The sequence below is a fragment of the Ascaphus truei genome, unplaced genomic scaffold (assembly GCF_040206685.1).
Source record: "Ascaphus truei isolate aAscTru1 unplaced genomic scaffold, aAscTru1.hap1 HAP1_SCAFFOLD_1021, whole genome shotgun sequence".
In the NCBI taxonomy this organism is placed as follows: domain Eukaryota; kingdom Metazoa; phylum Chordata; class Amphibia; order Anura; family Ascaphidae; genus Ascaphus; species Ascaphus truei.
The window spans coordinates 94,233-110,000 of record NW_027453885.1 but is presented as its reverse complement, the minus strand read 5'-3'; the positions used below and the strand labels follow the sequence as shown (position 1 = coordinate 110,000).

The window sequence follows — 15,768 nt, the reverse complement described above, 5'->3', positions numbered from 1 at the left end:
AACATAGAATATCACTTAATTTCCAAAAGATTCAGTGATGCTGATAATGCAGAATCTCACAACATTTCCCATCATAATGCCATAATGCACCAGAGGAAGAAATAATCCTTGCTATATCTGTACATTGTGTGACGTATTACCTCCATGACCATTGATAGCAAGTACATCTTCTGTATAGAGCGGCTGTGTTATGATGTAGTTATTGATCATCATTGACATAATCACAAGAATCTTATGCAAAGGGAAATTGTCCGCAGCGAAGTGAGAGTTCAGCCCCCAAACGTCTGTAATATTAATGCAATGTCTTACTTTTGTTGCAGTGAACACTGAAGAGATGGATCTACTACAACACTGCACAGGACGAGCTTACACTACAAGCAGCAAAATGATCTTGCAGTTGACAGTATGTTGTTCTGGTAATGTGCACAATTATTATTTATGTGCTACACACCACAGTGCTGGACATATTCTGTTAACTTCAACTCTACCCCTAACATGGAGATGTCTTCCTGGTGTTACTGATTCAGTACATCATATGCACAATGTGGCTATGATATGATGGATTGATTTAATGAACCCACCAACAACTGATGACATCTGCATCATCTTCTGTAAAGTGCAGCTACAGCATGATATTATCAGCATTTGGTGCGGTATAATCAGAGGTATCTATGTGCTTTTGTGCCTGGTTTAAGTCCTCCAGATTAACGCCCCTACACCTCCCACTCCACAGGCATACTTACTTATGCATACACTGTCATCTGGCATACCTACACACACCCCAGGGCCACTTCCTTCCCCTGATGTCAGGGAGAGGATGGGCATGCAGAGTGCAGTAAGTCTCCACATTACTCTGGCCAACAGTCTTGGCCTACCCCCAGCATCTGTCACCCACAACATCTGTTCCCTCCTTGTAAAGTGCTGAACTATCTCACCTGGGTCAGTGCTATAGCTGATCACAGTGCCCGATCATGATGTCACTGTGACAGGCAGCAGTGCAGATTGACCGGTCAATCAATGCAGTGCCGCAACATATGCACTAAATGAGATTTCCGTGCCCCCAGTCAGGTTACTCCCTGGGCAGCGACCCTGCTCACCCACTCCCCTAGTTCCACCTCTGATCACAATTATCTCTCTTGGAGAGTGTAGCAAATTGGAGTTGGGGGAATCTCACCTCTGCCATGCATGGTCACAATCTGGGCACAGGACCCAAATAGTGGGCAATGTGGCACTTCTTACAGTAGAGAATAAGTAACTATATTCTTTACTTGTGTATTAAGGACCTTATTTGCATTAAATTCAGTCCACATGGGACCAAGACTTTCTGGCTTACTGAACAAAGTGGAATTGTTTCGTAGAGGGTGGAGAATTGTATTTTATCTGAAATTACCCCCTCTGCACAAAATACAAACAATTATACCCATACAAGTGCCTTGTGGAAGTTGTTGCCCTCTATCTTCCTGTGGTCTCTCCCTGTTTCTCACCGTGCCTCCTCCCATTTCCTTGCACCTCTGCGTCTCCGCATATATCCCTATACTCAGAGCCGGCTCCGGTCAGTGACATGGGATGCCCAAATATGAGCATACCCATATATGGGCATCCATGCCACTGACCGGAGCCCGCTCTGTTGCGGATATGGAGAGAGACTGGGAGATTTACATCCCCTTATAATTCATATGGTGCATAGTACCGGCACGTATTGTTTTACCGGTACTGTGTACCTTCCTACTTTCACACTGGTACAGTATATGCTGCAGTGGGACTGAGAGGGATATATTGGTAACACATAGTCATTGTTGGGGGAACTCAATCCATTTTGAAAATAGTAATGCAATGTTTTTTACTTTTCTTTTTTTTCAGTAATGAAGAATGAAAAATTTCTGTTAAAATTGAATTGGAGGTGAACTGGATTCATCATCAACTCTGCACCAGTGTGAATTGATGTTCTTTAATGTTCTGATAAGGTACATGCAACATCTCTTCCTCAACCCCTGCACCACTCTCTGCCTCTTGCCTCTCTCTCTCCACCTCCCTGCTAAGCGTATTAACCCATCTAATGTAATCCACATTCCATGTCTCACTTTACTCTTCACTTCTCACGTGCCCTCTGGAATGTCTGCTCTCTGACTAACAAGGTCTATTTGTACATGACCTCTTCTGCTCTCATCATCCACCACTTCTCATTCCCCTCACCCCTGTCCTACTCGATACCTCAGCTTAATTGAACTCTCTCCTCTGACATCTACCCTTATCTCTAACCTCTCCTCACTTTCTGCTTAAACTAACTATCTTGTTAACTTTTACAATGCTATCATCTCCTCCTCCTCCCTCCTCCTCCTCCCTCCTCCATCATATATATGCCCCTTCTAGGCTCTGACACACTCATCCCTCTAAGGCCATGATTATCATGGGCACATGCTTGGTCATCCACAGTGTGTGCGAGCGATGCAGAGCCGCCTCGGACCTCAGTGCAGGGATTGCTGCATACCCCCAGCATCTGTCACCCACAAACAATACACACACTAATACTCCCCACAATACACACTATAATACCTCCTCAATACTAATCTCCCCAATAATATTATAGCTCCAAACACAATATACACAACACCCTTACACAAGATACACAATCTAGTACTCTCCTCTGCACCTCTACACACAATATAATACTCCCACACACACAATATACACACTACCCTCCTACCCCCATAAAATACAACCAATAATACACACACACTTTGTGGATGTTGGGACCAGCTCCCGGCATGCACCAGTGAAAGAGAGAGGCCCGCAGAAGCTCGGAAGAACTCCCTCCATCCGTGCCTTCCTCCGTTTCACATCTTCTCCCTGTCTCTCTCCCTCCCTTTCCTTGCATCTCCCTGCGTCTTTACGTATACCCAGTCAGTGACGGCTCTGGTCACGTGATGCCTTAATATGGGCTTATCCATATATGTTCATCCACGTCACTAATGTGATGCCCGCACTGTTGCGGAGCTGGTACTTACGACGGGCACTTATTGTTTTATCAGTACTGCGTACCTGACTCTACCGGCCTACTTTCAACACTAGTACAATATGTGCTTCACTACGAGTGAGTGGGGAATATTGGCATCACACAGTCACTGTTGAATATGCCATTCAATCCATTTTGAAAATAGTAATGCAATGTGGTTTTGTTTTGTTTGCTTTTTGCAGTAATAAAGAATGGAAAAGTTATATTAAAATTAAATTGGAGGGGGACTAGATTCAGCATTTCATCATGAACTCTGCACTTGTGAGAATTTAACTTCTTGAATACCCTGACAGGTACACGCAACATTAAGACTATAATCTGCTGTGCAAGCTTTCGTGCTATACCTCCCCCTCAGGTTTTGATTTATACATTTGCTCCCTCAATTCATGTCCTCTAATATTTGAAAGCTCTCTCCTAGCATTTTCTCTTTACCACAGAACGTCATCCCAATGTAACCTCTCTCTTGTTCTTTCTGCTTGCTGTTTCCTCACTCCTCTGTTAAACTTTTCTAATTTCTCTAACTTCCACACTCCTGCTTTTATCCACATGTTCTCCTCTTTCCTTCCCCTACCTTTGCATGTGTCTACACACTGCACCATTTGTACAGACCTCTATTGCAGCTATTTCTGCACTGCTCAATGAAAAGCACTCTTTAATATCCTATTCTCTGTGCCCCCTCTCTCTGCGCCCCCTCTTTTGGCGCCTCCTCTCTCTGCGCCCCCTCTCTCTGCGCCTATCTGTCTCATTCTCTCTACGTCCCTCTCTCTCTACATAGAGCTATCTCTGTCTCTCTCTACACCTATCTCTGTGTCTCCTTCTATGTTTGCTGATGTGTGGGATATCTCTTATAATCTTGAACCTGCTCATATACACATCGGGCCTCCCTGCCTCTGCCTCCCTGCTAAGAGTGTTAACCTATCTAATGTAATCCACATTCCTTTCCTTACTTTTCTCTTCCCTTCTCCTATGCCCTCTGGAATGTCCGTTCTCTGACTAACAAGGCTCTAGTTGTACATGACCTCTTCTGCTCTCATCATTCACAATCAGTCATTCCCCTCACCCCATCTTACCTGTCCCACTGATTTGCCTCTGCTTAATTAAACTCTCCTCTGACATCTACTCTAACCTCTCTGCTCTCTCTCTCTTTCCGCTTAAACTAACAATCTTATTAACTCTTACAATGCTATCCTCCTATCTATATGCCCCCTCTAGGCTCTGACACACTTGTCCCTCTAGCCCACACCCTTGGCTAAATTCCCAAACATGTTCATCACACTTCCACTCGCTGTTCTTAATGCCTATGAAGGAAATCACACAATTGATATTTGATTTTTCTACAGTAAAAATGTCTCCAGTCCTGTATAAAGCTGCTCTCTGGGGCCAAACCACACTACTTTTTTTTCACATTCATCAACACTCAAATTTAATTTACGCTGTCTTTTTTTCCCTGTATTTGACTCCCTCCACTAACCTTCTCCTCACACTTGCCATCCTTCCTTCACTTCTCCTCAAGCATTTGACTACTTCAGAGGCAAGGTGGATGCCACCCACAAGGAGATTCCTTCTGTCCCTTCCCCCTTCTCTCCTTCTACCTAATTCTCCTTCTGCATTTGACTCCTTTTCTTCTCTTACAGAGCTGGAAGCTAATCATCTTCTCTTCTCCCTCTACCACATGCCCTCTAGATCGTATCCCCTCACACCTTACTGCATCTCTTAGTCCCCACTCTCACCCACATCTTCAATTCCTCCCTATTCTCTGGCTCTTTACCCTCTTACTTTAAGCCTGTAGTGGTCACCCTTTTCTCAGAAACAACCTACACCCTATGTGCCTTACTAACTACCGCCCTGTATCCCTCCTGCTGTTTGTCTCCTAATTGCTAGAATGTCAACATTCTTAAATCACATTCCCTCCTGGATCCTTTACAACCTGCCTTTCGTACAGCTCGTTCTACAGACTGTGCTTAAAGCAAATTCCCAAGGTCACTTTTCCCTACTAATCCTACTTGATCTATCTGCTGCGTTTGATGCTCTCAATCACTCTCCTCCTTCATATTCTAAACTCTCTCTTGGTATCCGTAACACAGTTCTATCCTGGTTTTCATCATAACTTTCCTGTCACACATTCTCCATCTCTGTTGCTAACATGTCTTCGTCTTCTATTGATCTGTCTGTGGGTATACATCAGGGCTCTGTTCTGAGATCTCTCTTTCTCTCTACATACTATCATTTGGTGACCTCATCAACTCTTTGTGACAATCCTATAAATAACAAATACAAATATCAGGTCATGGGAATAAGTGATTTGGACATAAAAGTAACATTTCGGAAGTGTGGACAACTAATACATCTTGTAGATTGCCTTTACAGTGTGATGTCATTGATTCAGTAGATAGTGTGCAGACCAGGACTGCAGTACACTGTCACTCACATGGATGACTTGCGTGGTAGAAGCTCAAGAACAAGGATGTCAAACTCCAGTCCTCGAGGGCAGCAAACAGGCCAGGTTTTCAGGATATCCCTACTGAAAACCTGGCCTGTTTGGGACCCTCGAGGACTGGAGTTTGACATGCATGCTCTAGAAGGAGCACAGCTGTGGGTGGGAGGTGGATTTGCTTTGCATCAAATGGTTTGGAGCAAGGTTTATTGTATGTATTATCATAATAACAATGCAATGCTTAACTTTTATTTCAGGAGGGATGACTGCAGAACAGAAGTGAATATTGAAGCCATGTGTTCCTTTTCTTGCAAAAGAGAAAATTTGAAGGACAGTTGAAGAGAAGGAAAATTACTACACAGAGACAGATAAGCAATGTGTATATTTCTCATTTACCATTTAGTATTTGTCGTTTTATTGACTCCACACAATCCGGCTGCTACGGGTTTCACATTGAATATTTTCATCTCTGCTCTACCCCTTCCTGTGATCTGAACCATGCAAGTTTTCGTTGATTCAATACATCATGAGTAGAGTGTGGCTACAGTATGAAGTAAAGACCCAAGGACCACATCTACTACCATTCATAACAAGAACATGTGCAGTAGCGCACAGCTGCAGTTCTATGTGATTGTTATGAAAGGTTGAGGTGGTTCAATTCTATGAATCTGGAGTGGGATGGATCCTGTTTGCATCATATGGTTTCATCTAGGCCAGTAGATTATATAACTCTCAGTACAGGTTACACATGGCATCAGTATTAGTGATTTAAAGAGGAGGAAAGCTTCAATGTGGAGAACAAAGCCAAGTAATGTTGAAGTTACTCCTTTTACCATTTACTTGGTCAGTCTGTACTGTCTACTCTCCACACAGCTGCTAAGGATCTTCCATTTTAAATACTTTCACCTCCTATTCTGCACTGCTTTGCTGCCCATTATTCAGAGATGCGTTCCAGTCATGTTTAGCACTCTGAATCTCTCTGCAGTCATTGGTTCAGCACATCATGGGTAGAGCATGGCTACAGATACAGCAAGCTATTATTATTTTACCGGCTGATCACCCATAATATTGCATTAAAACATAGAATATCACTTAATTTCCAAAAGATTCAGTGATGCTGATAATGCAGAATCTCACAACATTTCCCATCATAATGCCATAATGCACAAGTGGGAGAAATAATCCTTGCTATATCTGTACATTGTGTGACGTATTACCTCAATGACCAATGAGAGCAAGTACATCTTCTGTATAGAGCGGCTGTGTTATGATGCAGTTATTGATCATCATTGACATAATCACAAGAATCTTATGCAAAGGGAAATTGTCCGCAGCGAAGTGAGATTTCAGCCCCCAAACGTCTGTAATATTAATGCAATGTCTTACTTTTGTTGCAGTGAACACTGAAGAGACGGATCTACTACAACACTGTACAGGATGAGCATACGCTACAAGCAGCAAAATGATCTTGCAGTTGACAGTATGTTGTTCTGGTAATGTGCACAATTATTATTTATGGGCTACACACCACAGTGCTGGACATATTCTGTTAACTTCAACTCTACTCCTAACATGGAGATGTCTTCCTGGTGTTACTGATTCAGTACATCATATGCACAGTGTGGTTATGATATGATGGATTGATTTAATGAACCCACCAACCAATGATGACATCTGCATCATCTTCTGTAAAGTGCAGCTACAGCATGATATTATCAGCATTTGGTGCGGTATAATCAGAGGTATCTATGTGCTTTTGTGCCTGTTTTAAGTCCTCCAGCTTAACGCCCCTACACCTGCCACTACACAGGCATACTTACTTATGCATACACTGACATCTGGCATACCTACACACACCCCAGGGCCACTTCCTTCCCCTGATGTCAGGGAGAGGATGGGCATGCAGAGTGCAGTAAGTCTCCACGTTACTCTGGCCAACAGTCTTGGCCTACCTCCAGCATCTGTCACCCACAACATCTGTTCCCTCCTTGTAAAGTGCTGAACTATCTCACCTGGGTCAGTGCTATAGCTGATCACAGTGCCCGATCAGGATGTCACTGTGACAGGCAGCAGTGCAGATTGACCGGTCAATCAATGCAGTGCCGCAACATATGCACTAAATGAGATTTCCGTGCCCCCAGTCAGGTTACTCCCTGGGCAGTGACCCTGCTCACACCCTCCCCTAGTTCCACCTCTGATCACAATTATCTCTCTTGGAGAGTGTAGCAAATTGGAGTTGGGGGAATCTCACCTCTGCCATGCATGGTCACAATCTGGGCACAGGACCCAAATAGTGGGCAATGTGGCACTTCTTACAGTAGAGAATAAGTAACTTTATTCTTTACTTGTGTATTAAGGACCTTATTTGCATTAAATTCAGTCCACATGGGACCAAGACTTTCTGGCTTACTGAACAAAGTGGAATTGTTTCGTAGAGGGTGGAGAATTGTATTTTATCTGAAATTACCCCCTCTGCACAAAATACAAACAATTATACCCATACAAGTACCTTGTGGAAGTTGTTGCCCTCTATCTTCCTGTGGTCTCTCCCTGTTTCTCACCGTGCCTCCTCCCATTTCCTTGCACCTCTGCGTCTCCGCATATATCCCTATACTCAGAGCCGGCTACGGTCAGTGACATGGGATGCCCAAATATGAGCATACCCATATATGGGCATCAATGCCACTGACCGGAGCCCGCTCTGTTGCGGATATGGAGAGAGACTGGGAGATTTACATCCCCTTATAATTCATATGGTGCATAGTACCGGCACGTATTGTTTTACCGGTACTGTGTACCTTCCTACTTTCACACTGGTACAGTATATGCTGCAGTGGGACTGAGAGGGATATATTGGTAACACATAGTCATTGTTGGGGGAATTCAATCCATTTTGAAAATAGTAATGAAATGTTTTTTACTTTTCTTTTTTTTCAGTAATGAAGAATGAAACATTTCTGTTAAAATTGAATTGGAGGTGAACTGGATTCATCATCAACTCTGCACCAGTGTGAATTGATGTTCTTTAATGTTCTGATAAGGTACATGCAACATCTCTTCCTCAACCCCTGCACCACTCTCTGCCTCTTGCCTCTCTCTCTCCACCTCCCTGCTAAGCGTATTAACCCATCTAATGTAATCCACATTCCATGTCTCACTTTACTCTTCACTTCTCACGTGCCCTCTGGAATGACTGCTCTCTGACTAACAAGGTCTATTTGTACATGACCTCTTCTGCTCTCATCATCCACCACCTCTCATTCCCCTCACCCCTGTCCTACTCGATACCTCAGCTTAATTGAACTCTCTCCTCTGACATCTACCCTTATCTCTAACCTCTCCTCACTTTCTGCTTAAACTAACTATCTTGTTAACTTTTACAATGCTATCATCTCCTCCCTCCTCCTCCCTCCTCCATCATATATATGCCCCTTCTAGGCTCTGACACACTCATCCCTCTAAGGCCATGATTATCATGGGCACATGCTTGGTCGTCCACAGTGCGTGCGAGCGATGCAGAGCCGCCTCGGACCTCAGTGCAGGGATTGCTGCATACCCCCAGCATCTGTCACCCACAAACAATACACACACTAATACTCCCCACAATACACACTATAATACCTCCTCAATACTAATCTCCCCAATAATATTATAGCTCCAAACACAATATACACAACACCCTTACACAAGATACACAATCTAGTACTCTCCTCTGCACCTCTACACACAATATAATACTCCCACACACACAATATACACACTACCCTCCTACCCCCATAAAATACAACCAATAATACAAACACACTTTGTGGATGTTGGGACCAGCTCCCGGCATGCACCAGTGAAAGAGAGAGGCCCGCAGAAGCTCGGAAGAACTCCCTCCATCCGTGCCTTCCTCCGTTTCACATCTTCTCCCTGTCTCTCTCCCTCCCTTTCCTTGCATCTCCCTGCGTCTTTACGTATACCCAGTCAGTGACGGCTCTGGTCACGTGATGCCTTAATATGGGCTTATCCATATATGTTCATCCACGTCACTAATGTGATGCCCGCACTGTTGCGGAGCTGGTACTTACGACGGGCACTTATTGTTTTATCAGTACTGCGTACCTGACTCTACCGGCCTACTTTCAACACTAGTACAATATGTGCTTCACTACGAGTGAGTGGGGAATATTGGCATCACACAGTCACTGTTGAATATGCCATTCAATCCATTTTGAAAATAGTAATGCAATGTGGTTTTGTTTTGTTTGCTTTTTGCAGTAATGAAGAATGGAAAAGTTATATTAAAATTAAATTGGAGGGGGACTAGATTCAGCATTTCATCATGAACTCTGCACTTGTGAGAATTTAACTTCTTGAATACCCTGACAGGTACACGCAACATTAAGACTATAATCTGCTGTGCAAGCTTTCGTGCTATACCTCCCCCTCAGGTTTTGATTTATACATTTGCTCCCTCAATTCATGTCCTCTAATATTTGAAAGCTCTCTCCTAGCATTTTCTCTTTACCACAGAACGTCATCCCAATGTAACCTCTCTCTTGTTCTTTCTGCTTGCTGTTTCCTCACTCCTCTGTTAAACTTTTCTAATTTCTCTAACTTCCACACTCCTGCTTTTATCCACATGTTCTCCTCTTTCCTTCCCCTACCTTTGCATGTGTCTACACACTGCACCATTTGTACAGACCTCTATTGCAGCTATTTCTGCACTGCTCAATGAAAAGCACTCTTTAATATCCTATTCTCTGTGCCCCCTCTCTCTGCGCCCCCTCTTTTGGCGCCTCCTCTCTCTGCGCCCCCTCTCTCTGCGCCTATCTGTCTCATTCTCTCTACGTCCCTCTCTCTCTACATAGAGCTATCTCTGTCTCTCTCTACACCTATCTCTGTGTCTCCTTCTATGTTTGCTGATGTGTGGGATATCTCTTATAATCTTGAACCTGCTCATATATACATCGGGCCTCCCTGCCTCTGCCTCCCTGCTAAGAGTGTTAACCTATCTAATGTAATCCACATTCCTTTCCTTACTTTTCTCTTCCCTTCTCCTATGCCCTCTGGAATGTCCGTTCTCTGACTAACAAGGCTCTAGTTGTACATGACCTCTTCTGCTCTCATCATTCACAATCAGTCATTCCCCTCACCCCATCTTACCTGTCCCACTGATTTGCCTCTGCTTAATTAAACTCTCCTCTGACATCTACTCTAACCTCTCTGCTCTCTCTCTCTTTCCGCTTAAACTAACAATCTTATTAACTCTTACAATGCTATCCTCCTATCTATATGCCCCCTCTAGGCTCTGACACACTTGTCCCTCTAGCCCACACCCTTGGCTAAATTCCCAAACATGTTCATCACACTTCCACTCGCTGTTCTTAATGCCTATGAAGGAAATCACACAATTGATATTTGATTTTTCTACAGTAAAAATGTCTCCAGTCCTGTATAAAGCTGCTCTCTGGGGCCAAACCACACTACTTTTTTTTCACATTCATCAACACTCAAATTTAATTTACGCTGTCTTTTTTTCCCTGTATTTGACTCCCTCCACTAACCTTCTCCTCACACTTGCCATCCTTCCTTCACTTCTCCTCAAGCATTTGACTACTTCAGAGGCAAGGTGGATGCCACCCACAAGGAGATTCCTTCTGTCCCTTCCCCCTTCTCTCCTTCTACCTAATTCTCCTTCTGCATTTGACTCCTTTTCTTCTCTTACAGAGCTGGAAGCTAATCATCTTCTCTTCTCCCTCTACCACATGCCCTCTAGATCGTATCCCCTCACACCTTACTGCATCTCTTAGTCCCCACTCTCACCCACATCTTCAAGTCCTCCCTATTCTCTGGCTCTTTACCCTCTTACTTTAAGCCTGTAGTGGTCACCCTTTTCTCAGAAACAACCTACACCCTATGTGCCTTACTAACTACCGCCCTATATCCCTCCTGCTGTTTGTCTCCTAATTGCTAGAATGTCAACATTCTTAAATCACATGCCCTCCTGGATCCTTTACAACCTGCCTTTCGTACAGCTCGTTCTACAGACTGTGCTTAAAGCAAATTCCCAAGGTCACTTTTCCCTACTAATCCTACTTGATCTATCTGCTGCGTTTGATGCTCTCAATCACTCTCCTCCTTCATATTCTAAACTCTCTCTTGGTATCCGTAACACAGTTCTATCCTGGTTTTCATCATAACTTTCCTGTCACACATTCTCCATCTCTGTTGCTAACATGTCTTCGTCTTCTATTGATCTGTCTGTGGGTATACATCAGGGCTCTGTTCTGAGATCTCTCTTTCTCTCTACATACTATCATTTGGTGACCTCATCAACTCTTTGTGACAATCCTATAAATAACAAATACAAATATCAGGTCATGGGAATAAGTGATTTGGACATAAAAGTAACATTTCGGAAGTGTGGACAACTAATACATCTTGTAGATTGCCTTTACAGTGTGATGTCATTGATTCAGTAGATTGTGTGCAGACCAGGACTGCAGTACAGTGTCACTCACATGGATGACTTGCGTGGTAGAAGCTCAAGAACAAGGATGTCAAACTCCAGTCCTCGAGGGCAGCAAACAGGCCAGGTTTTCAGGATATCCCTACTGAAAACCTGGCCTGTTTGGGACCCTCGAGGACTGGAGTTTGACATGCATGCTCTAGAAGGAGCACAGCTGTGGGTGGGAGGTGGATTTGCTTTGCATCAAATGGTTTGGAGCAAGGTTTATTGTATGTATTATCATAATAACAATGCAATGCTTAACTTTTATTTCAGGAGGGATGACTGCAGAACAGAAGTGAATATTGAAGCCATGTGTTCCTTTTCTTGCAAAAGAGAAAATTTGAAGGACAGTTGAAGAGAAGGAAAATTACTACACAGAGACAGATAAGCAATGTGTATATTTCTCATTTACCATTTAGTATTTGTCGTTTTATTGACTCCACACAATCCGGCTGCTACGGGTTTCACATTGAATATTTTCATCTCTACTCTACCCCTTCCTGTGATCTGAACCATGCAAGTTTTCGTTGATTCAATACATCATGAGTAGAGGGTGGCTACAGTATGAAGTAAAGACCCAAGGACCACATCTACTACCATTCATAACAAGAACATGTGCAGTAGCGCACAGCTGCAGTTCTATGTGATTGTTATGAAAGATTGAGGTGGTTCAATTCTATGAATCTGGAGTGGGATGGATCCTGTTTGCATCATATGGTTTCATCTAGGCCAGTAGATTATATAACTCTCAGTACAGGTTACACATGGCATCAGTATTAGTGATTTAAAGAGGAGGAAAGCTTCAATGTGGAGAACAAAGCCAAGTAATGTTGAAGTTACTCCTTTTACCATTTACTTGGTCAGTCTGTACTGTCTACTCCCCACACAGCTGCTAAGGATCTTCCATTTTAAATACTTTCACCTCCTATTCTGCACTGCTTTGCTGCCCATTATTCAGAGATGCGTTCCAGTCATGTTTACCACTCTGAATCTCTCTGCAGTCATTGGTTCAGCACATCATGGGTAGAGCATGGCTACAGATACAGCAAGCTATTATTATTTTACCGGCTGATCATCCATAATATTGCATTAAAACATAGAATATCACTTAATTTCCAAAAGATTCAGTGATGCTGATAATGCAGAATCTCACAACATTTCCCATCATAATGCCATAATGCACCAGTGGGAGAAATAATCCTTGCTATATCTGTACATTGTGTGACGTATTACCTCCATGACCATTGAGAGCAAGTACATCTTCTGTATAGAGCGGCTGTGTTATGATGCAGTTATTGATCATCATTGACATAATCACAAGAATCTTATGCAAAGGGAAATTGTCCGCAGCGAAGTGAGATTTCAGCCCCCAAACGTCTGTAATATTAATGCAATGTCTTACTTTTGTTGCAGTGAACACTGAAGAGACGGATCTACTACAACACTGTACAGGATGAGCATACGCTACAAGCAGCAAAATGATCTTGCAGTTGACAGTATGTTGTTCTGGTAATGTGCACAATTATTATTTATGGGCTACACACCACAGTGCTGGACATATTCTGTTAACTTCAACTCTACTCCTAACATGGAGATGTCTTCCTGGTGTTACTGATTCAGTACATCATATGCACAGTGTGGTTATGATATGATGGATTGATTTAATGAACCCACCAACCAATGATGACATCTGCATCATCTTCTGTAAAGTGCAGCTACAGCATGATATTATCAGCATTTGGTGCGGTATAATCAGAGGTATCTATGTGCTTTTGTGCCTGTTTTAAGTCCTCCAGCTTAACGCCCCTACACCTCCCACTACACAGGCATACTTACTTATGCATACACTGACATCTGGCATACCTACACACACCCCAGGGCCACTTCCTTCCCCTGATGTCAGGGAGAGGATGGGCATGCAGAGTGCAGTAAGTCTCCACGTTACTCTGGCCAACAGTCTTGGCCTACCTCCAGCATCTGTCACCCACAACATCTGTTCCCTCCTTGTAAAGTGCTGAACTATCTCACCTGGGTCAGTGCTATAGCTGATCACAGTGCCCGATCAGGATGTCACTGTGACAGGCAGCAGTGCAGATTGACCGGTCAATCAATGCAGTGCCGCAACATATGCACTAAATGAGATTTCCGTGCCCCCAGTCAGGTTACTCCCTGGGCAGTGACCCTGCTCACACCCTCCCCTAGTTCCACCTCTGATCACAATTATCTCTCTTGGAGAGTGTAGCAAATTGGAGTTGGGGGAATCTCACCTCTGCCATGCATGGTCACAATCTGGGCACAGGACCCAAATAGTGGGCAATGTGGCACTTCTTACAGTAGAGAATAAGTAACTTTATTCTTTACTTGTGTATTAAGGACCTTATTTGCATTAAATTCAGTCCACATGGGACCAAGACTTTCTGGCTTACTGAACAAAGTGGAATTGTTTCGTAGAGGGTGGAGAATTGTATTTTATCTGAAATTACCCCCTCTGCACAAAATACAAACAATTATACCCATACAAGTACCTTGTGGAAGTTGTTGCCCTCTATCTTCCTGTGGTCTCTCCCTGTTTCTCACCGTGCCTCCTCCCATTTCCTTGCACCTCTGCGTCTCCGCATATATCCCTATACTCAGAGCCGGCTCCGGTCAGTGACATGGGATGCCCAAATATGAGCATACCCATATATGGGCATCCATGCCACTGACCGGAGCCCGCTCTGTTGCGGATATGGAGAGAGACTGGGAGATTTACATCCCCTTATAATTCATATGGTGCATAGTACCGGCACGTATTGTTTTACCGGTACTGTGTACCTTCCTACTTCCACACTGGTACAGTATATGCTGCAGTGGGACTGAGAGGGATATATTGGTAACACATAGTCATTGTTGGGGGAATTCAATCCATTTTGAAAATAGTAATGAAATGTTTTTTACTTTTCTTTTTTTTCAGTAATGAAGAATGAAACATTTCTGTTAAAATTGAATTGGAGGTGAACTGGATTCATCATCAACTCTGCACCAGTGTGAATTGATGTTCTTTAATGTTCTGATAAGGTACATGCAACATCTCTTCCTCAACCCCTGCACCACTCTCTGCCTCTTGCCTCTCTCTCTCCACCTCCCTGCTAAGCGTATTAACCCATCTAATGTAATCCACATTCCATGTCTCACTTTACTCTTCACTTCTCACGTGCCCTCTGGAATGACTGCTCTCTGACTAACAAGGTCTATTTGTACATGACCTCTTCTGCTCTCATCCACCACCTCTCATTCCCCTCACCCCTGTCCTACTCGATACCTCAGCTTAATTGAACTCTCTCCTCTGACATCTACCCTTATCTCTAACCTCTCCTCACTTTCTGCTTAAACTAACTATCTTGTTAACTTTTACAATGCTATCATCTCCTCCTCCCTCCTCCTCCTTCCTCCTCCCTCCTCCATTATATATATACCCCTTCTAGGCTCTGACACACTCATCCCTCTAAGGCCATGATTATCATGGGCACATGCTTGGTCGTCCACAGTGCGTGCGAGCGATGCAGAGCCGCCTCGGACCTCAGTGCAGGGATTGCTGCATACCCCCAGCATCTGTCACCCACAAACAATACACACACTAATACTCCCCACAATACACACTATAATACCTCCTCAATACTAATCTCCCCAATAATATTATAGCTCCAAACACAATATACACAACACCCTTACACAAGATACACAATCTAGTACTCTCCTCTGCACCTCTACACACAATATAATACTCCCACACACACAATATACACACTACCCTCCTACCCCCATAAAATACAACCAATAATA

At 43.5% G+C, this 15,768-nt stretch overlaps 1 long non-coding RNA gene across 1 annotated transcript in view; it reads left to right on the top strand.

Annotated features, from left to right (window-relative positions):
• Positions 1–15,768, top strand: part of LOC142474962 (uncharacterized) — a 44,452-nt gene that overhangs the window by 3,812 nt on the left and 24,872 nt on the right. The window contains exons 3-12 of the long non-coding RNA XR_012790652.1: positions 321–416; positions 1,861–1,964; positions 3,196–3,306; positions 5,705–5,824; positions 6,845–6,940; positions 8,385–8,488; positions 9,711–9,821; positions 12,220–12,339; positions 13,360–13,455; positions 14,900–15,003. This is a non-coding gene — a long non-coding RNA (uncharacterized LOC142474962). The remainder of the gene's footprint in view (positions 1–320; positions 417–1,860; positions 1,965–3,195; positions 3,307–5,704; positions 5,825–6,844; positions 6,941–8,384; positions 8,489–9,710; positions 9,822–12,219; positions 12,340–13,359; positions 13,456–14,899; positions 15,004–15,768) is intronic.